Source organism: Triticum dicoccoides, chromosome 3A, assembly GCF_002162155.2.
Source record: "Triticum dicoccoides isolate Atlit2015 ecotype Zavitan chromosome 3A, WEW_v2.0, whole genome shotgun sequence".
NCBI classification, from domain to species: domain Eukaryota; kingdom Viridiplantae; phylum Streptophyta; class Magnoliopsida; order Poales; family Poaceae; genus Triticum; species Triticum dicoccoides.
In genome coordinates this window covers 318401769-318417117 of record NC_041384.1, presented here as the reverse complement: position 1 = coordinate 318417117, position 15349 = coordinate 318401769, and positions in this window count along the sequence as shown.

Below are 15349 nucleotides of genomic sequence, written 5' to 3'. Positions count from 1 at the left end.
TCTGGTGTTTGTAGTATGCTGGAGGCCGTGGGCAGCGCTGACCGTAGGGGTGGGCTGTGATGCGGTAGGCACGTGGCCGGGTATACCGGGCGCCCGTTTGGTGTCACGGAACCCTGTTCACATCGTTTGGGGCTGTGAGCGAAACTCCGGCCGGATCTCCTCATGGATGGAACCCGAATAGGCGATAAACCTGGACTAGAGACTTGAGTGTTTAGGTAGGCCGTGGCCGACACCCACGTTGGGCTTCCGCTTGAAGGTTGCCGAGTACATGTCGTGTAAACGGCGGTAAGTGGTGAGAGCGTGTGTGAAGAAGTACACCCCTGCAGGGTTAACATTATCTATTCGAATAGCCGTGTCCGCGGAAAAGGACTTCTGGGTTGCTTATATCAGTTCATAGACAAGTGAAAGTGGATACTTTAAAATGCACAAGATAAGTGTGAGTGCTATGGATGGCGTTCTCGTAGGGAGACGGGAGCGGATCCATAGTGGTGTATTGATATGGTGAATATGTGGACTCGTGTGCGCCACCTCAAAAGAGTCGCTTGCAGTCGTAGTTTAGGATAGCCACCGAGTCAAAGCTGGCTTGCTGCAGTTAAACCCCACCATCCCCTTTGTTGATAATGATGCATATGTAGATAGTTCTGATGTAAGTCTTGCTGGGTACATTTGTACTCACGTTTGCCTATTTTATGTTTTTGCAGAGAGACTTCGGTCTCACTAGTAGTTTCGCGTGGACTTCGACGTTTAGCTTGTTACCTCAGCTACGATCTTGTGCCCTCGGCAGGATCTGATAGATAGTCAGGCTTCTCAGCCTTTTTCATTTATAGATGTCTGTACTCAGACATGATAGCTTCCGCTTGTGCTTTGACTTGTATGCTCTGATTGTTGGGTCGTGAGACCCATGTTTGTAATGTCTCGCTCCTCGGAGCCTAATGAATAATTACTTGAGTCGTAGAGACATGTTGTGATGCCATGTTGTATTTGCACATATCGAGCATATTGTGTGTATGTTATTGAAATGCTTGGTATGTGTGGGATCTGACCATCTAGTTGTTTATCTTGAGTAGCCTCTCTTACCGGGAAATGTCTCCTAGTGTTTCCACTGAGCCATGGTAGCTTGCTACTGCTCCGGAACACTTAGGCTGGCCGGCATGTGTCCTTCTTCGTTCCTGTGTCTGTCCCTTCGGGGAAATGTCACGCGATGAATACCGGAGTCCTGTTAGCCCGCTACAGCCCGGTTCACCGGAGTCCTGCTAGCCCAGTGCTACAGCCTGGATTCACTCGCTGATGACCGACACGTTCGATGCTGGGTTATGGATGCCTGTCCCTGTAAGTTTGTGCCACTTTGGATTTACGACTAGCCATGTCAGCCCGGGCTCCTTATCATATGGATGCTAGCGACACTGTCATATACGTGTGCCAAAAGGCGCAAACGGTCCCGGGTAACGGTAAGGCGACACCCGTGGGAATACCGTGCGTGAGGCCGCAAAGTGATATGAAGTGTTACATGCTAGATCTATGTGGCATTGAGTCGGGGTCCTGACAGTGTTGGTATCAGAGCTTGACTGCCTGTAGGATTACCAAGCCAAACTGGTCGAAGTCGAGTCTAGAAATTCTTTAGTTATATAAGGGAATTGATTGTGGGATGGAACGTAAGGCTCTTTTTACTCCTTATACCTCATGGCCTTCTGATCTGAGTCATCATCTTCTCTTCTACGGGGATTAAGAACTAGGCTATCTCTTCTTTCTATCAGGATCATGTGTTACTAATCAGTGGACTTATAAGATTGTTGGATTAAGCTTGAGTTCAGTTTCTACTACTTCCGTACGTTAACTGTTGATCTCGAAACCTTGATATTGTGCTTCTGAGTGGTTATGCCACCAATTTTGTGAATGTCTCAAATCTTTTCTGAGCATTTACAGCCGTTATGCTGTCCGAGTCATTCCAGGTTTCAAAATAGTCTGATGCATTTGCAAAATCCTTTTCCTCTGGTTTCGATGCTCCTTTATGCCAGCTCAATCACACTAATTGTTGAGTTGAGGTATTCTATTGCCTTGACATTATGTTGGAGTTACTATTATGGCCCTAGGTGTTTAGGGAGTCACCAAGTAATCTAGCAATGTTTTGTGATCCCAGTGTGATGATTCTGGCTTTTATTCTCGAAAGCATCCCGTGATGCCACTTAGTAGTAGGTATTCTATCCCTGGGTTTTGAACCCGAGATTCACCCTACTTGCTTCATGTTGATAGTTTTTCTCGTTCCTTTAGGGTATTAGTAACCTTTGCATTAGTCCTCGATGTTCGTGGTATTCCTTTCTTCCAAATACTATGAACCGCTTATGGCAGATGTTCCTCGCTGATCGAAAGATCACAATCAGAGTGCTCTCGATGGGTTCTCGATTCTACATTGTGACTCTGCCAGTTCTACCTTCCTGCATGGGTTATCCGGAAGAAATATGTTTAATTCGTTCGACATGCTAAACCATGCATCCACAACTCAGAAAATCGTATGTTCCTTTGAGTTGTCCCTCTTTAGTTGTCTTCTGACCCTCGTCTATCAATTGATAGTCAAGATTATGTGTGCATTCGTTCATCGATGCCTATTACTCTTGTGGTCCGTCCAGCCATTCCATTCAGAATGACTAGGAGAAACAAACTCCAGTACCTCTTCCATATCCAGGATTGGGTCAAAGAAGTTGTGCTCCGCAGATCAAATTGCTAATCCAGCTTTTGTTCTGTTCTACCTTGGAGTATTACCATCGTTATATCGGGATTGTTATAGGAATTGCACACCATCCTATGAACTCTTGGTACAGTGATACCTCTTGCCATCATTAGTCATTCCTCGGTCTTCGTGTTGATGCAACCGGAATACCGACAAATGAATTGTGATGTGTGAAATCAATATGCCTAGCAACCTCGTTGCTTGGTAGTTAAGGGACAATAATTTCATTCTTAGCGTGTTGGTTTTTGAATCATCCTTCTAAGACTGATCGTGCTACCTAGTCCTTATTTCGGTGCACCCTTCGATTGATGAGTTAGGATCTTGTCAAGTCCTCACTCATTTGATCATATCGTCTTGCCCTCAAAAGCGAGATTGTTCTCGAGCTTAGTAACATATCGGTGGTTCGTGATTTTTCGAATATCTTCTCGAAAGTATCACCAGGCTGTCACCTGACTGTTATGTTGAGCTCGTGATCAAGTTGGTTTCTTGTGAACCACCTTCTCTCCAAGAATCGGTGTTAGATATCCCTGAGCTAGTTGGTTAAGCTAGACAACAACTTGGAGAGTTGGAAGATAAAAGCTTGCCTGACTTAGTTCGTTCCAAAGGGATATTCTTGTGTAGTGTGTGTTGAAGAAAGATGATATCTTCATCGATTGGGCCTTGTGATCAGTTGCTGAACCTATTGTCTTATCAATCCTTTGATTTGAGTGTGGGCTATCGTCAAATCAAATCAGTACCAACGATGCTCGTAATGTTGTCTTATTCGTGGTTGATCCCTCGAGCATACACCATTACATCTTTGGTCTGACCAATGCTATCACCGTGTTCACTTAACTATGGAATTCCTTTTAAAAGGAAACCTAGATGAATTGTTGTTGAGCCCATTGACAACATCCTTATCTCCTCCATGATTTTGTTGAACATTGAGTTAGTGTTGGAAACTTTCGAAAGCATTTGTTCATGCTAGCTCATGAAGCATATGTTTGGATGAAGGTAGTGACTTCCTCTTATACACGTGCATTTGGTGAAAGTTGCCGCCGTGAATTTGAGAAAGATTGTTTTGTTTTCTTTGGAATCATCCCAAATCAGTCATGCACACGTGCGAAGTATTCTGTAGTCTGGAGACTTGCAACCTTCATTCTATATGTGTCCCTAGCACACTAAGCCACTGATTGACTTGTTCAAGGAAAAGAAGTCTATGCTTGGGATCTAATCCATGGACTTGCGTAAAGACTTCGATATCCTCGATGATGGTTATCCACCTGAACTCGGTAGTGTTTAATTATAAGACTGCTACGTGGCCATGCTTGTCTGGGACAACGTGTTCGCATGTTTGTAGCAGAACCAGCTCATGTTTTGGAGCTTACTATCGTAGCTCACTCCCCGAGAATCCCGCAACATTATCTCGTCGATTTGTGTTGCAAACTTTCATTTTTCTTTCTAGACTTGATGAGTCTGGGATATCCTGACACCAACCAGATCTGAATCTCAGGCAGATGTGATGGTTGGAACATTTCCCAAGAGTTATAATATTGGTCTCTCAATAACCGGCAAGGTGGATGTCGTGGCCAACACACCCATCCGGTAGACCTATTATTATAGTATCTTGTTTGAGGAAGTTGGCCACCTCCCCATAAGGATTTCGTAGGATTTACCCCCTAGTTGCCCCTATGGATTTTTGTGTTCCCGAAGTCCGACTTTTACTTGATGTTCTAGATACCAGATCATTTCTATGAATGGGTTACACTAGCACATCAAGGAGAACATTAGAAGCGGAGTACTAAATGTCTCTCGGTCGATCATCCAGATTTTATTTCCTTGGCCTCGCTAAGATGAAATCTGAGAAGTGTTATCTTCCTTTGCATCTGCATCATCCATCATCATTCATCATGGTAGCAAGTTGTGTTGCCAGGATCCTTGACACGGATGTTGGTAAAACCTTGATGAATATGGAAATGCTCAAGTTCTTGAGAGCACGCACAAGCGCTACGTGTTATCATCGGCACTAGCTGGGTTTGCTCTCAGTTCCCTCGGCAATGCTATGACCTACTCAAACAGTGAATTCACTCTCTGTTGTTGGGTTCCTCCCCAGTTACCAGAATCATTCCCAGCGTTTGCATTCTGTTCCTAGCCTGCACCGCCAATGTGCCATTCTACCATGGGTCTCTTCCATTTCCGGTGATAAGCAAATTCATCCATTGCGTTGTCTTCAACAAGGTAATCCACATCATCCAAGTCCGAGTATGCCATTCTACCGACCCCCTCCAAACGATCGTTGTGAATTGCCTTAGGCTGGTATGAAGAGTTTCAATGATCTTTGAATCAAAAGTAATTCTTTTTGCCACTTAAGATAATAATCTACGAATCACCCTCCTCCAGGATGTTTCGTCGTGGTATCATGGCAACTCAACTCCTCGCTACGTTGACAATTGTTTACCACCCTCTTAAGCGTGAAATTGTTGTCTACCTAGTGAACCCTCGTCATCTGTTCCACTCCATCCCTCTAGAGGTGTGCTTCGTCTCTCAGCTCGAGAGATGTTGTTATGTCTCATTCCATGAGTTGTTCGATCTTCGAGAAGATCGACCCTTCTAGAGTCTCCCTCTTCCCTCCATGTCATGTTGACAGGATTTCTTAGAGCAAGACGACAAGACAAAGATGGTGTTCAAATCAACGTTCATTTGAAGTGCACCCTGGATCGTGAAGTTTGTGCTAGGTCGCGTTCCCCCTCCACCTTACCCTACGCTTGAATCTCGAGACGAGATTCTTGTTTAGTGGGGGTGAGTTGTCACATCCCTAGCTTCTGGCATTGCTCTAGGTTAGCTTCATGTGTGCATCATGTCTATATTTTTGAAACTTGAATTGAGGAATATTGGAAGCCTCAAAACCCTAAATAAAAGAGGGGCAAAAACCCTAGAAATCTCATTCATTGCTCCAAAAGGCTCTTCTTAAATGTTTGATAATTTTTGGTAAGGGTTCTGGTCCCAACCAAAATATTGAACATTTTTAAGGATTTATTTTTGGGACTTTGAATTTAAATCATTAGCTATTTGAATTTGAATTATATTCATATAATTAGAATATAATTTCAAATACCCCTGAAATATTTTATAAGCTTTTGGAAAAGTCCATCTAGCAATATAAAATATTCAGAGGAGCTTTGGCATTGTTTGAATTATTATTTTTAATTCAAAACAGTGGCAAAAGAATTAAATAAAAGAAAAACAGAACGGAAATAAAAGAGAGAAGGACTTACCTGTGAAGCCCACCTGGTGGCCCAACAGGACCGGCCCACCGCAGCCGTCCCTGTCGTCTTCCTCCTCGGACAGTAGGACGCAGGCGCGTGGCCGGAGCGCGCGGGCACACGCCCAGGCCACCTCCTGCCTCTCTGCCTGTCTCCCCGTCGCCCTGAGGATGCCACGCACCCCCTCAGGCCGCTCTCAACTCCCTCCCGTGCTCATCCCCTTCTCCTGCTCTCCCTCTCGCCCCGCACCTCGGGCCTGAACGGAGCCGCCGCCACCGACGCCGATTGCCGCAGCCACCGTGCTCCCCTCGCCTCGCCGACGTGCCAAGAAGCCCCGTTTCGACCTCCTCGTCCTCCCCGTCGACTCACTCGATGCCGGATGCCTCAAAACACCGTCACCGGCCTCTTCTTCATTGCCGGCCGCCGCGGATCCCCATTATCGACTCGTGTCCGGCCTTCCCCGAGCCTGCTTCGACGTCCGCTGCAACCGCCGTGAGCCACCGAACCTTTTCCCCCTCTCCGTTCCCTCTCTGGCACGCCGTAGCCGCCTCGCCCCTTTCGCCCGACTGCGTCGCCGCCTGCACTCACCGCCGACACGACTCCGGCGACTATTTGGTCCGGGCGTCGTGTCCAACATGCTCGCTGCCTCGCGTAGCTGCGGTAGGTGCCACGAACGCGAAACCACGGCCGCAGCAGCCCCGTAGCCAGAAACAACCGAACGCCGGCGCCGCCTCGAGCTCGTTTCCGGCGAGCTCCGGCCGTCCCCGCTGCTGCCGCAAGCCTCCCTGGATGCGGGCGAGCCCCAGCTCCCCGCACGTGCACTCGGCCGGCCGTTTGGTCGCCGGAGACGCAAACCCGAGGCTCGCCACCGCGGCTGGCCTCGCCAGCGTCAAGCCGCCGGTGGGTTTGACCCACTTTGACCACGGCGGGACCCCCCTGTGTCCATGACATGTGGGGCCGACCTGTTAATTAGGCTAGGATTAGTGTTAACTAAATATTAGTTAGTTTAATAGACACTGACAATGGGCCCCAGGCCACTAACTAAATTAGATTAGTTAGGTTAGTCACTAACGGATGGGACCCACAGGTCAGGATTGACCTGGACCAGCCCGTTGACCCGCTGACGTCATAGTGACGCAATGCTGACGCAATAAGTATTTTCTGGATTTAATTATATTCAGGAAATTCCAGAAAATGCCTAAAACTTCTAAAATTCATAGAAATTCAACCGTAACTCCAAATTAAATAAATTATATATGAAAAATTATCAGAAAAATTCAAGGAATCCATCTGTACCAGTTTCATGCATGTTAGAACAACTTATAGCTGCTGTTTAGCACAAATCAATTAAATGGCATTAAATAACCACATATGGAGTTTGAATTTGAATCTTGGATTCAAACCAACTTCATTTAATCTGGTTTCAGGTGCATTAGCCCAAAACACATTCATATTGCCATGTCATAGCATGCATCATATTGTGCATTGCATTGATCGTGTTTTTTCTGTGTTGCCGGTATTTGTCCCCTCTCGATAGACGTGATACCGATGATGTGATCGTTGACACTGATGAAGACTCAATGTTATCTTCAGAAGTGCCAGGCAAGCAAAACCCCCTTGTTCATTCCGATACAATCCCACTCTCTCGCTCCTGCTCTCTTTTACTGCATTAGGACAACACCGACATTTTGTTACTTGCTGCGGTAGCTGAACCCCTTTATCCTTTGCATGACCTGTCATTGCCACAGTAAATAGATGAAACCCACTAGCATGAGTAGGAGTTGTTTGAGCCCTGATGTGCCTACTCATTCATGCTTGTTGTCATGCCTGCTACTGCTTAGAGTTGAGTCAGGTCTGATTCATCGGGGATGAATCAGAGGCGTGTGAACATGTCCTACTGTGTGTGAGCTAAGTGTGTGAACACGATTTGGTAAAGGTAGCGGTGAGAGGCCATGTAGGAGTACATGGTGGGTTGTCTCATTGCAGCCGTCCTCAGGAACTGAGTTCTGTGTTTGTGATCCATGATTCAGCTACTACCACGCATTGGGCCCGAAACCAATGGACCCTCTCGGCTTCTTGATCACCCTTGTCCTCTGTCCAGGAGTTGCAAGTAGTTTCTGGTGTTTGTATTATGCTGGAGGCCGTGGGCAGCGCTGACCGTAGGGGTGGGCTGTGATGCGGTAGGCACGTGGCCGGGTATACCGGGCGCCCGTTTGGTGTCACGGAACCCTGTTCACATCGTTTGGGGCTGTGAGCGAAACTCCGGCCGGATCTCCTCATGGATGGAACCCGAATAGGCGATAAACCTGGACTAGAGACTTGAGTGTTTAGGTAGGTCGTGGCCGACACCCACGTTGGGCTTCCGCTTGAAGGTTGCCGAGTACATGTCGTGTAAACGGCGGTAAGTGGTGAGAGCGTGTGTGAAGAAGTACACCCCTGCAGAGTTAACATTATCTATTCGAATAGCCGTGTCCGCGGAAAAGGACTTCTGGGTTGCTTATATCAGTTCATAGACAAGTGAAAGTGGATACTTTAAAATGCGCAAGATAAGTGTGAGTGCTATGGATGGCGTTCTCGTAGGGAGACGGGAGCGGATCCATAGTGGTGTATTGATATGGTGAATATGTGGACTCGTGTGCGCCACCTCAAAAGAGTCGCTTGCAGTCGTAGTTTAGGATAGCCACCGAGTCAAAGCTGGCTTGCTGCAGTTAAACCCCACCATCCCCTTTGTTGATAATGATGCATATGTAGATAGTTCTGATGTAAGTCTTGTTGGGTACATTTGTACTCACGTTTGCCTATTTTATGTTTTTGCAGAGAGACTTCGGTCTCACTAGTAGTTTCGCGTGGACTTCGACGTTTAGCTTGTTACCTCAACTACAATCTTGTGCCCTCGGCAGGATCTGATAGATAGTCAGGCTTCTCAGCCTTTTTCATTTATAGATGTCTGTACTCAGACATGATAGCTTCCGCTTGTGCTTTGACTTGTATGCTCTGATTGTTGGGTCGTGAGACCCATGTTTGTAATGTCTCGCTCCTCGGAGCCTAATGAATAATTACTTGAGTCGTAGAGACATGTTGTGATGCCATGTTGTATTTGCACATATCGAGCATATTGTGTGTATGTTATTGAAATGCTTGGTATGTGTGGGATCTGACCATCTAGTTGTTTATCTTGAGTAGCCTCTCTTACCGGGAAATGTCTCCTAGTGTTTCCACTGAGCCATGGTAGCTTGCTACTGCTCCGGAACACTTAGGCTGGCCGGCATGTGTCCTTCTTCGTTCCTGTGTCTGTCCCTTCGGGGAAATGTCACGCGATGAATACCGGAGTCCTGTTAGCCTGCTACAGCCCGGTTCACCAGAGTCCTGCTAGCCCAGTGCTACAGCCTGGATTCACTCGCTGATGACCGACACGTTCGATGCTGGGTCATGGATGCCTGTCCCTGTAAGTTTGTGCCACTTTGGATTTACGACTAGCCATGTCAGCCCGGGCTCCTTATCATATGGATGCTAGCGACACTGTCATATACGTGTGCCAAAAGGCGCAAACGGTCCCGGGTAACGGTAAGGCGACACCCGTGGGAATACCGTGCATGAGGCCGCAAAGTGATATGAAGTGTTACATGCTAGATCTATGTGGCATTGAGTCGGGGTCCTGACAAACTTCCCGAAGAGCAAAAAGAAGCGGAAAGAGTAGCCCGGCAGTCGAGTATGTACCAGTTTGTCGATAGCGTACTGTACAGAAGAAGACTCAACGGTGTGAAATTGAAGTGTATTTGCCAGGAAGATGGACAAAAGCTGTTGGCAGAGATACATGGAGGCATATGTGGCCACCACATTGGCGCAAGAGCACTTGCCGGCAAAGCTTTCCGGCAAGGTTTCTTTTGGCCGACAGCCCTCCAGGATGCAACTGCACAAGTAACCAAGTGTGAAGCGTGCCAGTTCCACTCCAAATAGATACACCAGCCAGCTCAAGCTCTCCAGACGATCCCTTTATCCTGGCCATTTTCGGTCTGGGGGCTCGATATCCTCGGCCCCTTCCCCCGAGCTGTCGGGGGCTTTGAGTACTTGTACGTCGCAATCGACAAGTTCACAAAGTGGCCGGAAGTGGAGCCAGTGAGGAAGGTGACAGCACAGTCAGCAGTCAAGTTCTTCAGGTCAATTGTTTGCCATTTCGGGATACCTAACAGGATCATCACCGACAACGGCACGCAATTTACGAGCCGCACCTTCATGCAGTACGTCCAAGACCTTGGCGCCAAGGTCTGCTTCGCTTCTGTCGCTCATCCGAGAAGCAACGGTCAACCAGAGAGGGAAATGCTGAAGTGCTGCGCAGGCTCAAGACCAGAATTTTCGACAGGCTGTGCAAGTGCGGAAGAAATTGGATCGAGGAGCTGCCGGTGGTTCTTTGGTCGATCAAAACGACGCCAAATCGAGCCACTGGCCAGACACCTTTCGCTCTAGTCTATGGAGCAGAGGCAGTTCTCCCCACAGAACTCGTATACGGATCGCCTCGAGTGCTCGCTTACGATGAGCTTGAGCAAGAACAGCTGCGACAAGACGACGCGCTGCTCCTTGAGGAAGATCGTCTTTAGGCTGCTGTACGATCTGCTCGATACCAGCAAGCTTTGCGCCGCTACCATAGCCGCAAAGTTAAGGCCAGAAGCTTCGAGGAAGGCGACCTTGTTCTTCGGCGCGTTCAGTCCGCCAAGAATTCCAACAAGTTGACGCCGAAGTGGGAAGGCCCTTATCGGGTGAAACGAGTCACAAGGCCCGGCGCTGTCCGTCTTGAGACCAAAGATGGCATTCCAGTGAGCAACTCCTGGAACATAGAACATCTTCGTAAGTTTTTCCCGTAGGGCGCGGTTGCCGGAACCCCGTTCCGGCAACCACCTTTTGTACAAGTCTTGCCGCTGTTGCATGTAATCCTTTGTACAAAGCCGGGCGCAGATCCCGTGCATAAATAGAACCCCATGTGCTCCGCACAACTTGTCCATTTCATGCATTAGTTTCCTTTCTTGCATGTGTTATCTGACATTTTGTGCAGCACATACATCCGGTAAGCAATAACGAGCCGAAGGGCTCCATATTATTATTTTCTCTTCTTTCTTCTTTTTCAACAAAGGAAAAGAAGGTTCCCTCGCACACATGTTTGCCGGGGGGGAAGGAGAAGATTGTGGTATGGACCAGGTGTCGTTCAAGCAAAGTTCTGCCTTGCCGGGAAGCAAACAACAGAAAAGCTAAGTTGCCAAAGTTTGAGCAATCAGTTTTTAAATTTTTGAGTTATCTTCCTCGAACGACCCTGCTTTGTATGGAAAACCTGTGCGCGGAGGAACCAACTCGTGGCTAGTTGCGCCCTTACTTTTTTTCGAGTCCGCTCAACAACTTAAGTGTGCTGCATCTAGTCGCGACAAGGTTTCTTGTCGGAAGCAGCGCCGCCAGCAGGCTGCTGAAGTTCCGCACTCAGCGCTCGCGGCTCGGGCGCCTGTGCTGACTAGTTCCCTAGAAGCGTAGGGTAAAAACATACAAAGGAAGGAATCTAGTAGAGGAAATAACATAGCAATTGATAACAGAAATAAAGTTATATTACAAGATAACTTGTCGTAGCTGTAACAGAATGTTTTCATAACATGATTAGCAGCGACAAGGGAAAAGAAGAGATGGGCGGCCTAGTCTACGCGTCCGCCCTCGGCCCTCTTAATCTCGCTCACCTTGTCCACAATGGGTGCGACAAGGGCCTTGAGTGCGTCCCGATCGGCGTCTGGCGGCAAGGACTTGAGGACGTTGGTGAAGCTGAGGCTTGGATTGCGGAAGGCCACCTTCATCAGCACCTTCTGGAGAACCCCGGCGCAGATTTTGCGCGACTCATCGACCAGCTGCTTTGGGATCCTCTCCCGGAGCCGCTAGAGTGCCGTCTCCACGCCCTTGAAGAACAAGCTGAGCTTGGCGCTGGGTTGGAGATTCTCGTCGGAAGGATACCCAAAGTCCTCCATCCCTAGTTGCGCCAGCTCCTCGTTGATGACTGCGACAGTATTCACCAGACCCTCGGTCCAGTGCTCCACAGTGTCCCTGAACGAGTTCTGGGTAACTGCAATGCTCTCCAGCAGCGCCGCGTCAGCCTTGACCTTCTCCGACAAGGTCTTCTCCCGCTCCTTGGCGGCCTCCAGCGTCTGCGTCAGCGTGGCCAGCTTCAGCTCCAGGTCTGCATTGGAATCCTTGGCGGTGCTGAGCTCCTTGCCCCTCTCAGCGAGAAGACCTTGCAGCTCACCGTGGGCGGCAGCATCTTTCTCACGCTCACGCTTGAGCGCGGCAAGCTCCTCGCCGCTCTTCCCAATGTTGGCCTCCAGCTGCGCCACCTTCTCCTCCAGCTCTTTCTTGGCGGCCTCTACGACTGCCGCAGCGTCCTTTGCTTCCTTGAGTGCCCCACCAAGTGCTTGCTCACACTCGGCGAGCTCCTCCTCGTAGCTGTCGAGGTTGGCCTTCCGCTGCACCAATTCACCTTCTCGCGCGGATTGCTTCTCGGCAGCCAGCCTTTGCTCCTCTTTAGCTTCGGCCTTCTCGAGAAGGAAGGATGTGCGCTCCTCGTTGAGTCGCTCCCGCTCCTGTGCCAGGGACCGGAGAGCTTCTTGATTTTGGCCCCGGAGCTCCTCCGCGGGCTTCTCCATGTCAACTCCCGCCTTCGTGACAAGCACTTCCCGGGAAGCCATCTTAGCTTGCCGGGCACGGTAGAGTGACAGCAGCTTCCGCAGCAGCTGCTCCTCCTCAGGCTCGCCACTGCTGCTGCTGGGCGCGTCGACCAACGACAGTCCAGCAGAGGCGAGCACCTCCCCGTCGAAAGTTTCCCCCTCGACCGGCGCCCTGGAGCTCGACGCTCAGGGTAGCTTGATGAAGATACCGTCGCCGGCCTTCAAGTAGGCGCCGGGCTGGGGCTCCTCGGAGCCCGGCTCCACAGAAGCGGCAGAGGGATCGGCGGTCGGCGTAGGGCCTGGCGCTCCTGCGGCCTCAGGGTCGTCAGTGCGATCGCCCGACCCCTCGCCGGCTTCTGCGGCGGCAGCCTTGGCGACCTCCTCGCCGGTGGTCTCATCAGCACCGGCCCCTTTCTCGCCGGCGCCCTCTGTCTCCATTGGCTCAGCAGCAGATGGGTCTGAAGAACGAAGAAGGGAGAAAAATCAATCAAAAACCCAAGAGAAGAAAATCAGAAGAAGAAGAACCCAAGGGAAAGTTTTTGGGCAAATGAATTACCTGTGCCAAGATCTGTAGTTGCGGTCTCGGCCGCCGCAGGATCGACGGTGCTGCCCCTTGCCGGAGAGTTCTCCCTTGCCGGGGAGCGCTCCCTTACCGGGAACCCTTCCCTTGGCAGCGTAGTTGAAGCAGATGGCACTTCAGGACCAACTTCCGGGCGCTCCTGATGTGGCTGCTCTGCTCCTACACAAATCAACAAGCAAGAAATCAACAAAGGAAAAAGCACTCATGCGCGCCCGACAGCAGAAAGCTAACTATGAACTTACGCTGGGGGCTGCGCTGGGGGCTGCTTTGAGGAGTGATTGCCGGGTCCATCAAGGTGGTCTCAGACCCACCCCCTGCTGACACAGTGGGGTCATCTTCGATGACAATCACCGCGGCCTTGGCCCTCTTTGCCGCTCTTTGGGCCAGCGTCCTGCAAAGAAAGGAGTCCAGATTGAAGCAAGTCAGATACAAGATATAAACAGCAAGATTGAAGAACTACAAGAGCACCAAAGAAGCTTACTCTTCTTCCTCCTCGACGGAGCTGAGCGCGGAAAGATCGAAGTCCGGCCCTCCTCCGGTGCGGCGAGGCGGAGGAGTAGGATCCCTTGCCCGCTTGGCGGGGGCGGTGGCGGTGGCACGGGAAAATCCGGCTCCACTTGCCACTGCTGCGTGAGGCGCTCCCGCGGCAACATTGCTTGCCGCGGTAGAGCGCGTCGCACGGCTCGGCGGCTGTTGACCCGGCTGCATCCCCGCTGCGTCCCCGGCCCTGCGAAGGCGCCTTCTTGGCGGGGCCGGGGGCTCCGCCTGCGGCAAGTTTTCTGAAGGCTCGGGTTCCTCCTCGCCGGCCTCGCTCGGCTCGGCTTCGGAACCGGCAGGCTCCTCCTCGCCAATGAACTCCGCGCACTCGGCAAGGTTTGCCGCCTCTGCAGCCTCCGCCTCCTCCACAGTGAACCCAAACACGCCCGCGACAGCTGCGGCCGCAACCTCTTCCGCCCTAGTGGCGATGCGCTGCAGCTCCTCGTCGATGGTGTCACGTGTGAGGCTCTTCTGCTCGTCAGCGTGGACCGGCACTTCTTCCAAGTTGTCAAAGAATGCTTGCACGACGTCATCCGCAGGCTCTTGCCAAGTTGGAATGATTCCGTGTGAATCGCACAACGACATCATGGCGCGGATCCGGTCAAGCGAAGAATTATTGCACAAAGGAACTACGCCCCTCGGCAGCGTGAATGGGTGCTGGGGGTCGCGTTTGAACAACTCCAGGAGCATTGCATCCAGCTCCAAGACGGTGAAGTTGCAGTTGAGGCCTGGCCGCAGCCTCATGATGTCCGCCGAGTTCTTGAATTCCCAGGCGGGCCTCCCCCTTTCCTGCAGGGGGCGATGCGGCGGCGGAGGAAATCTGCGCCTACTGCGCCTACAGTGAGCCCGCCAAGCCTGAGGCGAAGGATCCTAGTAATGGTGATCTTCAGCATCTCGTCTTCCGGGGCCATGTTGCTCCAGTCATTGCCGCGCACTATTGGAGCTTGGCGCACGGCGGTGAAGGGCTGCGGATTCTCCTCGAGGATCCAGCACCACTCCGCTCTCCACTCATCCCACTTGCTGCGGAGCTCACCCTCCAAGTATGCCTCCTTCTTACCGACTCTCGAGATCCAGGTGATCCCTCCGGCAAGCGGCTCTCCTCTCTCTACCCAAGGTATGAAGTAGTGGCGGAAAAGGGCAACACTAGGGTGGACTCCGACAAAGTTTTCGCACAAATGTGCGAAAACTGCCATGGTCAGAACGGCGTTGGGGGTGAAGTCAAGGAGGCGGAAGCCGTATGTGTTCATGATATCGCAGAAGAACTCCGAGAAGGGCGAGCAGAGCCCGCAATAGAAGAATAGCGCGAAGAATGGGTACCCGTTTGGAGCCAGCTCCGAAGAAGCGGCCGGGAGTACCCTCGTGCGCGGATGCGCACGCGTCTCCGTCGCCCAAAAGAGGTAGAAGTACTCCCTCAGCCCCTGCACGCCGAGCTGGGGGGAGAAGATCGCCCGCTCCTTCCGCAGCGCCGCGAGCCGCTGCGCCTCGGCCGACTTCACGCCCTTTCCCTTGTCGGCTTTCGGAGCCATGGCGGAGGTGGTGGGGGAGGTCGACGGCGTTGGTGATGCTGGTGGCAATGGGG